The 18,872-nt window shown below is 43.7% G+C and overlaps 1 protein-coding gene across 6 annotated transcripts in view; it reads right to left on the reverse strand.

The window, feature by feature from the left end:
* LOC134895878 (cytochrome P450 1A1-like) overlaps nt 1-18,872 on the reverse strand; it is a 124,359-nt gene that overhangs the window by 61,255 nt on the left and 44,232 nt on the right. Inside the window, exon 2 of one of the 6 annotated variants that reach the window (XM_063913875.1) lies at nt 17,640-17,689. The exons of 4 other annotated variants lie outside the window; for them this stretch is intronic. The gene's annotated coding sequence lies outside the window, so the exon portion shown is untranslated. Of the gene's footprint in view, nt 1-17,639; nt 17,701-18,872 lie in introns of all 6 variants that reach the window. One more of the 6 variants, XM_063913877.1, reaches the window with a different exon arrangement.

Raw genomic sequence — 18,872 nt, forward strand, 5'->3', positions numbered from 1 at the left:
ATCCCTTTGTTCTGCAACCATTTAAACAGCTATAACTTTCTGATGTGGTGCAAGGAGACTATCTGTACATTGTGTGCTATTTGGATCAAATATGTAATGTGTTTTGATGGCTCTCCATGCGTTTCACAAACTCTGCCGTAAATACCCATACCACGCGCCGATGCGCAGGACCACGGGAGCGACCATACGCAAATTGCGGATATGTGCACGCACGGCAGAACAAGTGCACGCGCAGTGGGCATGTGTGTGCAGTTTGTACATGATGTGTGTTCTGCAATATTTTTCAACTTTGACAGTAATGCAACTGTATGTGCCCTGCACCTTTATCTGTATATCTTTTTGGCTGACTGGATGCTGCCTGCTCAGTTATATGGACATAGTTACATTGGTGCCAGTGGGGTATGTTTTCAGCCATCTGGTGGCTATAGCAACCATTAGTGGCAGTGGACAGACAGGGACAATTACCCCAACTGGAGCTGGCATGAGTGGAATGCTCTAGAACTACCATGCGCCAGACACCAGGAGGACAACAGGTCTGTGGTGCTGTGCGATCAGCGAGTGGGCTGAAGAGTGTCCTGTAGCTCCGAAGCAGACAACGGTAACCTCCGGTAGTGTTTTCCCCCTGCACTGACTCCAGTGCAGACAGAGGATGGCCGGAGAGGCGGAGTCCTCAGCAGACTGACAGGAGGGCTATGGCTGTGCAGCAAATCAACGCTGAGAGTCGAGGTGGGGCGGAGGTGGTGCAGAGGCAAGTCTGGAGGCAGACCTGCCTCCCAGTAATGAAGGGGACCCTGCGATCGGCATCTGGAGGTGCGGCTTCCCGGCAGCGTTCATGCCAGGAGGCGGAACGGAGGCAGAGACACAGATCCCTGTCAGGACAAAGACTGCATGGAGGTGGGCCTACCCTGTGGAGGGACACTAAGTGGGCAGCCTCCTCAGCAACAAAGCCCTCTCATCTGTGAAAGCAGCACTGAAGGTAGCACCATCACCACAGGGAGCGTGGCTGCGCAGACAGCATAACAGGAGAAGGTTGGTAATAACAGCACTCTGCACAGTCTGGCATCATTGTGTCTGTTGCACCACCGTAGATCTAGTCTGTCCATATATTCAAGCAGCATAGCCACTATCGAGACACCTCCTATTCTCTTCTCTGAATTAAGCACATATCCCTAGGGACAGCTATAGCTCCAGCACCAACCGTAGAGACAGGGAGTTTATGAAGCTCATTTGTACTACCTCAGCGCAGCCAAGAGTTAGAAATAGGGCTTAAACTATTACTACATTGAAGATAAGCAGCTTTTCCCTGCACAGCTAGTACAGTGATACATAGTGACAGGATAGGTGAATGACTGCAAAAAGGGAATACAGAGTAACAGTTGCAAGGCTTATGAACTTATGTGTCAGAGAAACTGCAGACCAGGGACTGGGACAAGTTGTCAATTTCACTGGAACAGAGTAGTTTTCCCTCAGGAGCAGCATTAATTCATAGAATAGACTACATTACCAAAGGGTACTATTCAGGAACAATTAACTTCTGTCCTACTTAACTAAGGCAACGTTCAATAAGAGAGCTCTCCTTAGTATACATTTAGCCGTGCACGTGCTCTAAGGGATTTCTTACCTTACTGACTTGAACCGGTTTACTTGCATACCTTGACTCAGGTAGAGAGAAATTTATGGGGTAATTGGTTGTCGGTGCAACCTATAAATGTTTTGTGTAAGTTAATATGATGTTTATGTCTATAATTTCTACAACTAGGTTAACCTGTGGTTCACCATATATGACAATACGTTTATTATAGTATTTCATTTTCTCGCTGGGGACTGAATTGTTCATGGATGGCTCACACCAGAAAACTTTTAATGGAGCCCTCTGCTGCCTCTGGTGGTATCTAAATTGCCACACAATGCAATCTATCTATCTACACACTCATGAATGCAGCAGTAGACCAATACAATATACTACCCACTAATACAACAGATCTGGTTATTTATTTAAACCTTCATCAGGGATCCGCCACTCTCACTTAATCACACTTTCATGCAATCATTTCTATGGAGACTGACCGGTAGTGAACTTGTCCTTGATTTGCCAATACCATGACTGCTACATTAAATGAAGAGGACCTGATCTCAACAGCGTTTATTTATAAAAGTGTTTATTTAATAAAAATGTAATAAACCATATAGGGCCCGTGTACTGTCTTTTGTTTAAATATTTTGTTTTTACAGGTGGACTACAGGAGCATGCCGGCATTTGTGCTTCAACAAGTGTCATCATGACGGACAAGGACTTGTAAAAAATGATATTATTTAAATCTTTAATTACAATTACCTCCACACCCACTGCCACCATGAGTCTAGAGAAGAGCTGTGGATTATCAGACCAGGGCCAGTTTTCCTTAAGGAAGACAAATCCCATTTTTGGGGAGTCTCCACATCCCTAGGGAGTCCAGCTTTCGGCTGAACAGTTTGGGACTGGTTGCCATTATGACCACAAGCTGTGATTTCCCCTGCTGTTGGAAAATCAGGGAACCCAATTATGTTTTTTCATCCTATTTTCTAAAACCAGCCTTGGCTCAGAAGCAAGGGGCTGGTTATGGATTTTGGAGGGCAACTTTTTTTTAAAATTTTTACTGTTATTCACTTTTCACACTAACAGAGCCTGACAGATCATTGTTTGGTCAGGTTTGCCATTATTTTAGGGTCGATTTGAAAACCAACTATTAGTAAATCTGTGGATCCTCTACATGTCTATTTAAATATATATGATGTTCTAAAGTCTTTTTCTTGGCCACCTTGCTGTCAGTTTTGACTTTAGGGAATTTGCAAAATCGATGGAAAGACAAGCAGATTTTACCCTTAGTAAATTTACCCCTTGGCCGTCTACGAGAAGAACATACAAAACACAAACACCTCCCAACTGTTCAATTTTTTGTAAGACAAAAGTGAGCTTGAGGAGTTTCACAAAAAGTGTTTTCAGAGGGACAGGGGTGGATTTTGGGCAGATTATGCTGGTGTTTGGCAAAGTATTCAGGTCTGTGTTTGTGTCTGTTCCTAGAGAGGGCACTAGTGGGTCAGTGGTGGTGCGATGGAGGAAATGAGGAGACTGAAGTAAATTCTTGCGCATGTGCACAAATGATGTTTATTAAAAGCACACAGAAAATAATAAGTGGAGCAATGTAAATATAAATGCAACTCAGCGTGGAAGCTGATGTAGTCTCTGGAATAAACAGACACTTAGTGATAATTCGGTCTGGGAACTAATGGTAGCTTGGAATTACCGATGTTCAGCCTGGAAACCGATGGTGACTTGAAACAGAACTATTCAGGCAGTTGGTGTGCTTAACAGTAACAGAACCAGGTTTGGCTTTTGCAGGAGACAGCTGAGAGCAGGATTCTTGGTGCAGGTGGATTAGCACAGTGCTGCTGCAGAATGGTTAACGAACAGGTGAGAATGGTAATGCAGTACCTGGAGAGAGTCTCTAACTGCAGGTAGTTCTAGGAGCAAAATGTAGATGAAGCTTTAAACAAACTGGATGGATGGTGCCTAGGGTTACCACCTCATCCCTTTAATTCTGGAAACATATCAATTACACAGGTTCTGTGGCTGGATAGCTTTAAGACTCCATTTCACCTGGTTTTAATCAGGCACAGAACCTTTGTAATTAATATGTGTCCAGAATTAAAGGGATGAGGTGGTAACCCTACTGGTGCCTGTAATTCCATGGAGGAGTTGACACAAGGAAGTCTCAGGAGACTGAGGCCAGGAAATGCTCTATTCCATCACCTGTGGTGAAACATCTTTCTTATCAATTAACTAGCTCACCACAGGTGATGGCAATCATACATTACCAGGAAAGTCCAGGAACAGAGCGTTTTCTCCCTCATGGAGAGGGTCAGGTAGGCAAGTATGGATGCGACGCGTTGTTCAAGGCAATGATACTTAGTTCTGACTATATACCCCCTGGTCAGCAGCCATTGGATGAATAAGTCATGTATGCAGACACAGCACAGGATTGTATGATATCAGATCAGCTGACTGCCAGTGTCATGGCGGTGCACATGCAGTGCAGATGGCACGAATACAGCGGGGTACATGCCTGGTGGAATTCAGGGGTGCAAATAGGCAGAGGGTTTTGTGCACCTCGGACAGGCCGCATACACAGCATCAGGCTGGGACCGTGACCTCCAGAGGTCTGCACAACAATCATCCCGGATAATTGAGATACCGCTGAATGCTGATTCCTGACAGTCCTGAATTGGCATGTCTAAATGTTGGGAGGCAGTGGCAGATACACATTGAAACTAAGCTACAGGGTCCCTAATTCCAGAGGTACCCTGAAGCAACTTTTTTTTTAATAAATGTCATCAAAATTGATAACACCATGACAACCAGGCTTCTAGTAAAGCATAGCTGCTATTACAGCTTAGATGTGTGTCACTTAGTAACACAGAAGCTGCTGGGAGTTGTAGTCTAGCTCAATGATTTGAATCAGAATTTGCTTTACTGCCAAGTACATTAACACATGCAAGGAAAATGAGGATGGTGTGAGCTATAGTAAAAAAAAATTAAAAAACAAAAATTACAATAAATATAACTATAATATAACAATTGCACTTGTATAAGCAAGCATGGTGGTGAGGTAAAGGGGTAAATCCCATAGCCAGTGAGAGGGGGCTTGTTGATGAGCACCACTGCGATGGTGAAGAAACGTTTTCATGTGATTTGAGGTTTTGATCTTGATAGACCAAAACCTTTGTCCAGATGCCCTTTTCCTGATCCTGGAGGAGTATAAGGCCAGGAGAGATGGTAGGTCGGAGCCGCTGCAGTTTGCCTTGGTCTTTGGCATTGGAAGAAGCGTACCAGATGGTGATCGATGAGCTGAGGATGGACTCAATAATGGCCATGTAGAAACGGACCATAATTTTCTGTGGGAAGTTGAATTTCTTCAGCTGCCTCAGAAAGATCATTCCTTTGAAAAAGTCATGTGTATCCGTGATGAAATGCATTAGTTCTCCTGTTCGTCCCCCGTCAATTGTGACCATCTTACACGCCTTGCAGAATCAGCTCCGGCTTCCCGCCTATTCCACACTAATGGACCGATCACACAGTTTGCAGTATAAGCTCCAGCTCCCCATCTGATGCTACACAGCGGGTCGCTCACACACGCTCCAAGCCGGGAAAAGCATTTCCACCAGTGGAACACCCTGGCGTCAGCCGGACATCTCCTCTAAGTGAGACAGCGTGGTGCACTACAACGCACAGCACACTGCTACCTCAAATATCAGATGGGTATCGACAATACAAACAGACTTAACCCGAGGCTCGGGTTACACCAGCCACCCGGGAGGTAACTTTTTGTATATCATGTACTACACTGACACAGCTGTGATTCTTTTGCTTAAATCAGCATACAACATATTGGTTCCATTCATTACTGTCCACATGGAGGAGTGTTACCATTTACTACCAGTAATCAGTTTGTTACAAGTAACTGTTGACTGGATACATATTATATGTGGAAATTGCTACAGACTTGGCTGCAACCTGCTCCAGCATGCTACATTTGTATCCACAATAATATCTGGGGACATATACTGACTTTTTTCAGCTAAAGTATAACTTCCATATTGGAATCAATTGTTTGTTAATCCAGTTCTATATACATTCCTATGGGAGCAGGACATGTGTTATCTTTGATCATTTCAATTGCTAAAGGTTTTTTTTTTATTTAATATAGGTGTAAATAACTATATTTGTGCCTGTGTGTTTTGTAATATTTAAGATATAACTATTTATATTACATTTTGAACTGTATTGCCAGCTCTCTTGGTTTCAATAAGTGTATATTAATTTTCTTGTCCCACGAGCACTGCTATTTACTTTTTCCTGCCTCAGAAAGATCTCTGCTGCACCTTCTTAACGATGGAGGTGACATTCTCCTCCCACCTAGGGTCCTTGGAGATTATAGTCCCCAGGTATCTGAATGACTCCAGAGAGTTAACTGAGTAGTCACACGAGGGGGCACACCTCCTGAATTCTACCACCATCTCCACAGTTTTCTTAGCACTCAGCTACAGGTGGTTCTGGCTGCACAAAGAAGCCAAGTAATCAACTTCCCTTCTGTAGGCATATTTATCCCTATTGGAGAGTAATCCAATTAGGGTTGTGTCGTCTGCTAACTTCAAGAGTTTGACTGATGGGTGTAAAGAGGTGCAGCTGTTAGAAAAAGAAGAGCAGGGGAGAGTGCACACAGCCGTTTGGGGATCTAGTGCTGATAGTCCATTGTATGAGACTAACATACCCAGCCTCACATACTCCTTCCTGCCTGACAGGAAATCAGATGGGCTCAGGCACACTCAGCTGGGATAGTCTATCTTGGAGAAGTACTGGGGCAATGAATGGTGTTGCTGAAGTCCACAACAAGATCCTGACATAGGTGTTGGGAGAGTCTAGATGCTGGAGTATGAAATGGAGTCCCATATTAACTGCATTGTCTATTGCCCTGTTGGCTCTGTAGGCAAATTGCAGTGGGTCGAGAAGGGAGTTGGTGGTTTCCTTGGGTGCATCAGCAAAAGTTTTCACTACCACAGAGGTCAGAGCGACTGATCTGTAGTCATTAAGGCCTATGGTCATCAGCTTTGTAGGCACTGGGATAATGGTAGATGTCTTGAAGCAGGCAGGTTCCCTGCAATCAAGTATTGAAGAAGTCTGTGACAACTGGTCTGCACAAAGCTTCAACATAGAGGGGGAAACAGCATCTGGTACAGTTGCCTTACATGGGTTCTGTCAAGTTTGCTAACGTCTCTCTCCAGAATGGAGAGAGGCATAATGGTGGAGAGGAGGTGGCTGTCTGAGACTATTATATGGAAAGGGGTATTAACACTGTCCAGACTGGAAAGAAAAGATGTGATAGCTGTGGGGATAGACTGAGTATGTGGCTCAAAGTCAGTACTATTCCTTTATCTGCAATAGAACTTATTCAGGTTGTTTGCCAGTTTGAGATCATTAATAGAGTAGGGGGACTTGTTTTTGTAGTTTGTAACCCTTCCGGACTGATGAGGAGTCATTGGGTGAGAACTGTTGCTCCAGATTCTCAGAGTACTGTCATTTGGCCTCCTTGATCGCCTTACCAAACGAGAACTTAGCCAATAAAAACCTGTCCCTATCTCCACTATTAAATGTTACCTTCTCCAGATTAAGCTGTCTGAGTCTTGCTGTGAACCAGAGTTTGTCATTGTTGTAACGCACCCTATTAAGCATGGTGTAACACAAGCACCCTCACAAAAACTGATATATAAGGTCACAGCCTCTATATATTTGTCCAGGCTATTGGAGACAGTCCTAACCATTTCCCAGTCTGTGTTTTCAATGCAGTCATGCAATTCTTCTACTGCTTCTCTGTTGCTCCAATTCCTGGAACTCCTTATGACAGGTTTAGAAAGTTTTCGTTTCTGCCTATATGCCGGTATCAGATGAATAACAGTATGGTCAGATAGTCTCAGAGCCGCTTGGGGCACCGCGTGATAATCTCTACTGATAGAGCTGTAACAGTGATCCAAAATCTACTCCTACCTAGTCAGACATTTAATTAGCTGTTTCAGAGCCGGCCATAGGCATAGGCAAACTAGGCAATTGCCTAGGGCATTTGATATGCCTAGGGGCATCATCATCTTCTGCTGATTAAAATGATATGCGACATGCCTATATTCTGTATGTAGCATTTCATATGCAGATACAGCCACAGTCTCACACAGTATATTGGCATGCTGCATATCAGTTTAATCAGCAGAAGCTGCTTGTGCATCCTAGCCACATAGCAATGCAAATAAGATGCATTTTCATAAAAAAAACGGTGCCCAACGTTAGCATTGATGCAAGATTTGTGAGGACACATCTGTATCCAAGCAGAGGCAGAGGTCACAGTGTTAGTGGAAGTGTGAGTGCTGTGTGCATGTGAGTGGGTTGGTTGTGCAGTAGTGTTCAGAATATGTGTAAGGAGCATTATGTGTGTCATGTAAAAATGCATTAATAATGTGCAACATATGTGTAAAGGGCCACTATGTGTGTCATTGTGTATAAGGGCATTAATAATGTGCGGCATATGTGTAACAGGGTACTACTGTATGTGTGTTAATATGTGTATATGGGCACTAATAATGTGCAGCAAATGTGTAGGGGGAACTAAGTGTGTCATTATGTGTATAAGGGCATTAATAATGTGCGGCATATGTGTAAGGGACATTATGTGTAAAAGGGCATTAATAAAGGTTGTCATAATGTGTAAGGTGCATTATGTTTATAAGGACATTAATGTGTCTCATATGTGTAAGGGGCATTACTGTGCAATTGTGTAAAAATGCATTACTAATGTGTGGCATTATGTGTATAAGGTGCTCTACTATGTGGCGTTGCAAATAGAAAGGGCACTACTGTGTCGTCTAATGTGAATAAAGAGCAATAAGGTATGGTGTAATATGAATAAGGAGCAATTCAGTGTGATGTAATGTGAATAAGGGGCTGTACTGTGAGGAGTAACGTTTATAAGGTAAAGTGATACTACTGTGGGATGTAATATGAATTATGGACACTATCGCAAGATAAAATGTGAAAAAACTTGCAGTACTGTGTGGCGTAATCGGAATTGGGGTTACTATTGTGTGGCCATGCCCCTTCCCAGCAAGAAGATGCCCCTTTTTGGGCTGTGCGTCAAATGTGCAAACTGTTCCTATTTAAAATATAGGGGGTACAAGGACTGCTATGGGTGAGGGGTGATGGTGCTGGGAAAGAGGTGCAAGGTCAGAGGCAGAACCAGCGGTGGTGCTAGGGGGCACCAGCCAAAATCTTGCCTAGGGCATCATATTGGTTAGGGCCAGCTCTGAGCTGTTTATATCTGGGGAGACCGCAAATTAAATTCCCCATGTAAAAATTCCCTAAGGACAGTAACCGGGTAGTGCAGGTTCCCTTTCTTCACTTCTAATATTTGGTCGGCAAGTTGGAATTGCATCTCATGCACATCAACTTGTGGGTGAATGTGGACTCTGACAAATATGAAGGAAGCAAATTCACAGGTGGGAGGGATAATACGACCTACAAATAGCGTGAAGCATGTCTCCGATTTACACTACAATTCCCGACAACCTGCAGAACTTCTCTTTGTGACATTCCCAGGACCTGAGAGGGCCCATCCTAGGAAGGAGGCTTGGAACAATGAAAGGTGAGAAGTAGCCCGGGACAAGGAGGCACCTAATAAGGTAATTTTGCTGGCAATGAGCAGTATGTGCTGTCATGTGTTTATTGAAGAGAGGGGGAAAAAGAGAGTGCTGTGAGGTGATTAATGAAATGGTGGTTATATGAGGTGATTATTGAAAAGGGGGTGCCTGTGAGGTTATTCCACCTTGCTACCCCATTTTCTGCCATTTTAGCCTCGGGGTACTTGCAAGGGCAGCAATGCCCTTTCGACCTTGTTGGATGTTGCCCTATTGTTGCTGGTTTCAAAGGGGCCCCCATAAATGTTCAAGCTTCAGGGCCCCAAAAATGTAGATTTGCCACTGTTGGGAGGTATGCAGTGGATATGCTTTGTATATTCTTAGTAACCCATAATAGAACTGTGAAAAACACCTGGGGCAAGATCTACTAAGCGTTGTTGTTTTGCTAGCACTTTGAAACTATTGGGAACTGCCACGGGTCAATGGCAGTTTTTAGGTAAATAAAAAACAACAACACTTATTTTACTAAATTTCATTGTTGCCTTTTAAACTAAAACTGCTTTTGATGTCCATCAGTTACCAAATGTACAGCCCACCGCAAAACCATTGAAAGACTGCAACACTTCTATAGTGCTGTATGGATCCCATGTGGGCGGGTTATTACTAACCAATAAGAATATCTGTTGTCATGCTCGGACCAATCTGAATGCAGCCATTTATTTTAATGGAAATGACAGATGCTGAGACTGACATTTGTGTTGTGGGCCTCACAGGACAAGTTCTTTTTTTGTTCTATGTGTAGTTTGTTTTTGTGCCCAGTATATAGATGCCTACCAGAACTTATGGAATCTAAGTAATAAAGCAGTTAATGAGTGGTTGTGTGAGGGGAGTCATTTAAAAAAAAAAAAAAATTGTTTTTCACCGTGTTTGTGAAAAACTTTAGACAATCCGGTCCATCAAAGGCAATTCATTTTTTGAACCATTCTTGCTGCAGTTTATAAAACTGACGCATGATAAATCTGGTGGTTTCTGTTGTTTTATTGCGAAAAACTTGGGATGGTGGTATGGCTTTTAAAGGGGGGTTTTGAAGTTTTGGGATTAGTAGATTCAGTGCCATAATTAGACATTTTAGCGCTGTGTGCAAGAAACAGCATTGGTGACTACCATATACAATAACGAATTAAGGTTTATCCTGCACCAGACTAGATGTAAATAATTAATTAATTAATAATAACCAAATAGACAAAAAAATTAGGCCCCAATAGGCAACTATTCTTATGTTGGAGGTGCTCCCAGGAATTATGTAACAGATACACATTTATTTGGTGGGTGTGGAAAAACCCACAACTCACCAAAAGAAAAGAAATTCCTTTGTTTGGAGCACTCTTTTTTATGATATGTATGTATTCGTAGTTTATTTATTTAAAACATAACTTTTATTATTCAGTACGTGACTAAAAAATGAAAGGGGTATACTTTAAATAACATTTGGTGAATCCCCTTATGAACAGTGGTAAAAATATATATATATGAGCAGATACTGTCTTCATGAGATTCTGTATCTTGCTCAAAAAATAATAAAAAGACAATGATAGTAATCTATCAGACTTTTAGCAAACAGCAGTAGTGATATCTTTTAAAAACATATTTAATCAGACAACACATTGGTATCTAATATTGAAACTTGAATGTCTCATACATAAAATCCAAACCAATAATGTGTCTGGATTACAACAAGCGGCATGAATAGTGCTAAATACCTTCTTAGGATCGACTTATCCCCATAAATAGATAAACACTTGTGCATTGATGGCTGATCCATCTTCCATAAAGATGATTCAAAATTACTGTACATGTCTTTGTTTGCTGAATAAAGAATACATGGTTGCTATTTGAAAATACTGGGCACCTCATCTGCATTATAGTTCATATGTATCCTTTTGTATAATCTTGAGCATGATCCTGACAATTTGATAATATGTATCAAATTATATTTGTAACAGATGCAGGTGCCTAAACAGCAGCCACTCCATCTAGACCAAGTTCTAGTCACGATTCTGCAAGCCACGTAACTGCCATGAGACCCGTACATAAATATGTGAACACAGTATCCCCCTAAGATCATATGGGAATGGTGGTTGTTCAAGAGGTACGATCAAAAATTCAAAAAAAAAACCCAAAAAACAAAAACAACCCTAAGCATATCTTGATAAAGGCATCAAGATGTATTACAAATCCTATGCATATGGGCAGATGTCAGCATGCCGGAATCACTTAGATGCATATAGGGTTTAATAACAAAAAATTATGTTATAATATAACATGGACAGTGAAAAAGACAAATGTAGACACTCTAGTAAACGAATCCCATCTGCTGTCTGACCTCATCCATGAGCGGAGGAAAGATGAGAGTAGGACCGTCGACTGTGCCGTAGAAATGAGAAAAGAAGGAACACTGGCTGGGGACCCCGTTGTGGTGTTAGATGGGCCCTGGTGCTTAAAAGGCCTTACAGGGTCTAAATGCGCCACTAGGGCCTGAGCCAGAGTCCAAAATGAAAAAGGGAGAACAGAGAGAAGGATCAAAATAAAATTGATTTGATAATGCTATCAATTACCACAGTATAAGGGACATGAGATCGATATGTCTCTCTGTGAGTAGTCCCTGGCATATAGTCCCCAGGGCAAAATTAATACCTCCTTATCCTTGGAATAAACAGTTTTTATTTATACTGCAGTTTCCCACACCAAAATTACTCTTAATGGATATTGTTACTATAAAGAATGGTTATAATATGTATCTTTGTGGGCACAGACTAAATGGTATCTCAAGCATTAATATATGCAAAATGGTTAGGCTTTGATCGTTGCCATATTGCTTTGAGAGGTTGATACCTGTTCAATAGAAAGCATACAAGGACAATACCTATTAGGTATAGGACTGTAATAAAGCAGTAGGCACTCTAGTTCACTGATCCCATCTGCTGTCTGACCTCATCAAATGAGCGGAGGACAGACTTTTGGTGAGTTGTGGGTTTTTCCACACCCACCAAATAAATGTGTATCTGACCACCATATACAAAACAGGTCCAGTGCGCCATAGTCGCACGTCAAAAATACTGGGGTGTGGCTTCATGGGGAAGGGGCGTGGCCACAAAGTTCCCTATTACACAATACGGCAGGCAGAGCTCCCTTTTACACATTAGGCAGGTAGAGTCCCCTTTTTACACAATACGGCAGGCAGAGTCCCCTTTTTACACATTACTATCGAGTAGTCCCCTATTTACACATTACAGCAGCAGAGCCCCCCTTTTTACACATTACAGCAGGCAGAGTCCCCTTTTTACAGATTACAGCAGCCAGAGTCTACTTTTTACACATAACGGCAGACAGAGTCCCCCTTTTTTACACATTAGGCAGGCAGACTCCTGTGTTTTTACACATTATGGCAGGCAGAGTCCACCTTTTTTACACATTATGGCAGCAGAGTCCCCCTTTTTTACACATTAGGCAGGTACAGTCCCTTTTCACACATTAGGCAAGCACATTAGGCAGGCAGAATCCCCCTTTTTCCACACAAGGCAGACACAGGGCCATAACTGGGATCGGTATGATTTACCGCTGTTGGGTATGCCGAATTTCATTATGCAGACATCGCCATCCCGAGCGGCGGAATGCCGGCAGGATGGCGAGTGCAACGAAGCCCCTTGCGGGCTTACTGTGCTCGTCACGCTGTCGGCTTAGTGGCGAGCTTTGCTTGCCACAGGTTCTATTCTCCCGATATGGGTGTTGTGGGTATGGTGCCCCTGTCGGGATCCCGGCTTCTGTATTGTGGCCGCCGTTGGATACCAACTGTCATTATGTCTATGCCGCTCCGCCGCCACACTGTGGAGTCCGGCCCGCGTCCTCCCACCATCACCGCCCAGCTGCATTGCCTTGCTACCTCTTCTCACATAGGTAGCTGGGCAGCGTTGCAGCTCCCCCTCCACTCCCCCATCTCCCCGTGTGCTGGGAGAGATGACGTCAGTCACATTACACCACACAGTAGCGTCCATCAGGCACATTACACCACACAGTAGTGTCCGTCAGGCACATTACAACACACAGTAGTGTCCGTCAGGCACATTACAACACACAGTAGTGTCCGTCAGGCACATTACCCCTTATACCCAGTCCGCTAGGTAGAGAGTGTGTGTGTGTACGTGTGTAAAGAGTGAGAGTGTGTGTTGCGTCCCCTTCCCCCACTTTGAAATTAACTATTGCACTACTTACATATACATAGCTTGTCCCATCTGCACTGACAGTCAGCTGCTGTCTTCTGTTCTCCACAAGTGTCCCTCTCCCGCACTACTGGAGGCGCTGTTGGGGTGGGCCACCGGAAGCACACTCTCTCTCCAATGCTACAAGCATAGATGCAGAGCAGGAGAAGTGTGTGGGTGGGGCTTCGGCTGTCCACTCACGGGGACAAGAAGAGCTTCGGCCAGAGAGGGGGACCAGGGAGAGGGGCACACTCTCTCCATGCTACGGGCTTGGATGCGGTGCACAAGGGAGTGAGTGGCGGGGCTTCAGCAGTAGTGCGGAGCGGACCTGCAGGTGTTGCCAGCTGGCACACACCTACTTACGGCCCTGAGTAGATGGATGCAAAACCACAGTGAAAATCATAATTTTGTAAGATCACTTCCTGATATCAATCATTAACCAATTATGTAAATATCATATATAAAGGATATAATTATTATTATTATTATTATTATTATTATTATTATTATGATTATTATTATTATTATTATTATTACTATTATTATGTAATCATAATAAATCACCAGAATAGGTGATATACTGTATATAGTGACACAATATGACTTTTATATATGAAAACCATCACTAAATCATAAAACCTGTAAATGAATTAATCCTTTCCATAAGAGGAATGGAAAAAAATAATGCTTCTGAAAAGGAAATAAATCTTCAGCTATAATCACTGCTAGTAGATCAGAATAGTATAGTAATATTGTCTCACAGACCGAGTGTTAAAATCATCAAAGTTAATACACAGCTGCACGGGTTAGGTACGAGATCATGACAGTGAGGATGCCGGCAGTCAGAATACTAACAGGCATCCCGATTTTCAGAATCCCAACACTTTTTAGTAAGTATGCTTACCTACCCCTCCCCCTAATCTAACCCTCCCCATTGACAGCCTAACCCTAACCCTCCCCATCCACAGCCTAACCCTAACCCTCTCCATCCACAGTCTAACCCTAACCCTCCCCATCCACAGTCTAACCCTAACCCTCCCCTACCGCAGCCTAACCCTAATCCTCCCATCCTATAGCCTAACCCTACCCATAGTGCCTAACCCTAACCTGACACTCCCCCCCCCCCACAGCAGCCTAACCTTTCCAGGCATACTTGCATTCGGCATGCTGACTCTCGGGATTCTAAGTGTTGTTTGGATTCCATGCCCAATCTTCTGGACGCCAGCATCCTAATTGGCAGGATGGCAATTGTTTCCCAGCTGCACATATTGTCTAAATACGAATAACAAACTGAGTTCTCTAAGTACTAAAAACAAATTACATTTCAAATTTCATGTCACTACTTACCATTCCATTCTATCATGTGCATGCACGCCTGTCCAAATATGCTAATCACGCAACACTGGTTGCAGGCCAGTTGCACAGGCATGAAGCCTTGGTGTGGATTGAAGGATATAAACTACATAGATAGAAAGTCAATAGGCCAACACCAGATGATCGACAAGCAATAGGTCAACATGGTCAAAAGATCATGGACATGGACTTAGGTCAGCCTGGTCAAAAGTCTGACAGGTTCAAAATGTCAACATGCAACAGAAAAGGTTTTTTTGTTAGTTTAACTCTAACCCTAACCCTCCCACTGGTTCCTAACCCTAACCCTCCATCTGATGCCTTACACTAGCCCTCTTCCTAATGCCTAACCTTAACCATCCCCTTATGCAGCCTTCCTCTAGCCCTGCCACAAGTGCAAACAATGATTGTTTCACACCCGATCGCTGTTGTGTGAATTCACAAGGTGGCCGATTATCGATTGACCGCGCATGCGTATGGAATGTAGTGCACACGCGTGAGGCCAAACTGCTAAATAATTCAGCATCTTTTTTGATTGCTAGGCATACGCAGGTTGATTGACAGGAAGCGGACATTTGGGGGTAGTAACTGCCCATTTTCTGGGAGTGTCGGGAAAACCGCAGGCGTGCCCAAGTCTTTTCAGGGAGGGTGTGTGACGTCAGCTCCGGCCCTGATCAACCTGATTCTATGGCACTGTAGGAGTAGGCCTTGGCTATGCACACACTGGAAAAAACATTCGATAGTGAGTGAGCTGCGAACGGATTCGCAGCTTACCGGCATTCGCACAGATTTTCGCAAAGCATACGCAGACTTGCACGGGGCGGGTATTCACTCTGTCTGGGAGGCGACTATTTGATTGCAAATCTCTGCAAATTCACAGAGGAGCGATCAGGTCTGAATTAGGTCCATTAATCTTAAAAGTAAAATCATGAAAAATCATGAGAAAACATGGGGTATATTTACTAAGATTTGTAATTATCGGGATTTGGAGGGAGATTAAACATGAATGACATTGGTAGTGTGAATTTGCAACTTTTTGTTTTTTTTACGCCTCATTTACTATGTTGTCGTATTCTGCATTTTCGTATTTTCCGATGTCGATGTCATTCGTAATGTCAGGCAGTGTTTTACAGGAGTGATTAGTAAAACACTGCTGGACTTAACACAATGAATCCCGGCCGGATCTGTGAGATCCGTGCAGGGCTTCATTGTGTATATTAGGAAAATTGAAGAAAAAGTTAAAAATCTTTAAAAAAAATTGCATGGAGTCCCCCCTCCTAAGCATAACCAGCCTCGGGCTCTTTGAGCCAGTCCTGGTTGTAAAAATACAGGGGAAAAATGACTGTGGTTCCCCCATATTTAAACAACCAGCACCGGGCGCCACTAGTCAGAGAGATAATGCCACAGCCAGGGGACACTTTTATATTGGTCCCTGCGGCCTTGGCATTAAATCACCAACTAGTCACCCCTGGCCGGGGTACCCTGGAGGAGTGAGGACCCCTTAAATCAAGGAGTCCCCCCCTCCAGCCACCCAAGGACCAGGGCTGAAGCCCAAGGCTGTCCCCCCCATCCGTGGGCAGTGGATGGGAGGTTGATAGCCTTTTGTGTAAAAAAATATATATTGTTTTTTGTAGCAGAACTACAAGTCCCAGCAAGCCTCCCCCCGCAAGCTGGTAGTTGGAGAACCACAAGTACTAGCATGCGGGGGGGGGGAACGAGCCCGCTGGTACCTGTAGTTCTACTACAAAAAATACCCAAATAAAAACAACACACAGACACCGTGAAAGTAAAAGTTTAATGAACATACATGCACACTTATATACATACATACTTACCTATGTTGACACGAAGCACTTGGTCCTCTTGTCCAGTAGAATCCAGGGTGTTACGTTCACTGTACTTGGTACTCCTGAAACTGGGCAGATGAGCCCCAAGTACAGGAACGCAATGCTGCGACTAGGGACGGAGCTCGGCAGCACCCCCAAGGATCCCTAACTCCATTGTCCCACCCTCGTTGTCAGCCTACGCCTGCGTGACTATGATTTCTTGGGCCCACGGCAGCCGCGTTTGAAGGGCGGATTATGTCTGCCCAACTCCGATGCCCCCGGTTTTAGTTGGAGACAAGGCGTAGACTGAGATGAGACGATGACAAGGGGAACCTCTAACTAGAGAAGGAAGTACCCAGTTAGGGGTGCTACAGAACTAAAATAAAGTATGTGCGGCAAAGCCGCCAAGACAAAAACTACAACAAAGGCAGTGCTGTCCACATTCCGACACAACACCATTGTGTTCCGGTGAGGACAACACACGCAGAACCCTCTGCAGAAAATCCAAAGCAAAAGCAACAAGTAGCTACGGCCTAGGCCGAGGGACGCGGCAAAGCCGCTACTCACGAAACCGGTACGAATACTGGCAAAAAGGACAGGAATCCCCAAAGTAGCTGACACAGGCTCTCAGGACCGGAGGACAGGCAGAATTCCAAACGACAGACCAGTGGACACCAAGAAGCAGGATACTGGATCAGACACAGGCAAGCCACAGGACTCCTGGACAGGAATGCTTCAAGGCAGGATACTGGATCAGACACAGGCAAAGCCACAGGACGCCTGGACAGGAATGCTTCAAGGCAGGAAGCAGCTAGACAGAAGCTGTATCAGGCAGTGAGGGAGAATATAACAAGGAATACCTCCAATCACAGCAGGGACCTTAATTAAATTATGTCATGCAGCTGCCCTGCTGCATGACTCCAAACTGACAGGTGCAATTAACAGACAGGTGAGGCTAAACACATGGAAACAGGCTGCAATAACACAGACTCACCACCGGCGGCCAACAAGAGTCTTCCAAACCAGAGCAAAGGAAATCCTGGCCTGCAAGAGAACTATAACATAAAATACATGAACAGGGGTACCTGTAAATAAAATTATACTTAAAAAGAATCCGGTGTAGATTGGTCCTCTTCTTAAAAGTTATAATCCACGTACTTGTTAAAAAAAAACGAAATAGCCGGGCCACAAACTGAAAGGGGTCCCATGTTTACACATGGAACCCCTTTCCCCGAATGTCGGGACCCCCCGTGACTCCTGTCAAAGAGGGTCCCTTCAGCCAATCAGGGAGCGCCACGTCATGGCACTCTCCTGATTGGCTGTGCGTTCCTGCACTGTCAGCCAGGCGGCGCACTGTGGATACAATGTAGCGCAGCAGCGCTACATTATATCCAATGGTGGGAACTTTGCAGTCTGCGGTAGACCGCAAGGTTAAGTGGGGTCACTTTTGTGGTTGGCCCCACTTAACCTCGCGGTCTACCGCAGACTGCAAAGTTCCCACCATTGGATATAATGTAGCGCCGCTGCGCTACATTGTATCCACAGTGCGCCGTCTGACTGACAGAGGTGAAATTCAATTAGGTGTGGGTTTGGTCCTGCGAGCTGAGTTCAAGACATATTCACATTGCAAATGAACCTAACATATCTTTTTCTGAGAGTAAATTAATTTTTTTTTATCTCAACTCCCAAAAGACCCCCCCCCCCCACCCTGAGCATGTGAAAGTTAGCGAAAATCTTAATTTTAAGGTAAAAATTACAGGATTTGCCTCAGAACCCCATGGATCCCACCCCATGACTGATTAGTTAATTGAGCCAATACTTATAGTTTAATAGATTGTGCAGTCCAGATTTAGTAAAAGTATTTATTTGAATGAAAAATAATAGCTTGTTATCATTTTAGTTTTTTTTCAATGTATTAAAAGTGGCCTCAAGTTACCCCCAGTCACCTTTTTTTCATCTTTTTTTGCATTTTTCACTGGATTACAAAGGCAATTGTGATGTAATAATGCAAAATTTGTAAGCTTTTTACACTATTTTACTTTTTTTTTAAAATGCACAAATCAGCCATCTGACACCTTTTAAAAGCGTCAAATATTTTTCCTTATGCCTAACAGCCTTCTATATGGTTCTACTCACAAAGTTGTCACTTTTATTGGGTCCAGGAAGTACTCCCCACTCTTTCATGCTATTTTCCCAGTTTGCTTTTTGCATAAACTTCATAAAACCT

Source organism: Pseudophryne corroboree, chromosome 1 (assembly GCF_028390025.1).
Source record: "Pseudophryne corroboree isolate aPseCor3 chromosome 1, aPseCor3.hap2, whole genome shotgun sequence".
NCBI lineage: Eukaryota > Metazoa > Chordata > Amphibia > Anura > Myobatrachidae > Pseudophryne > Pseudophryne corroboree.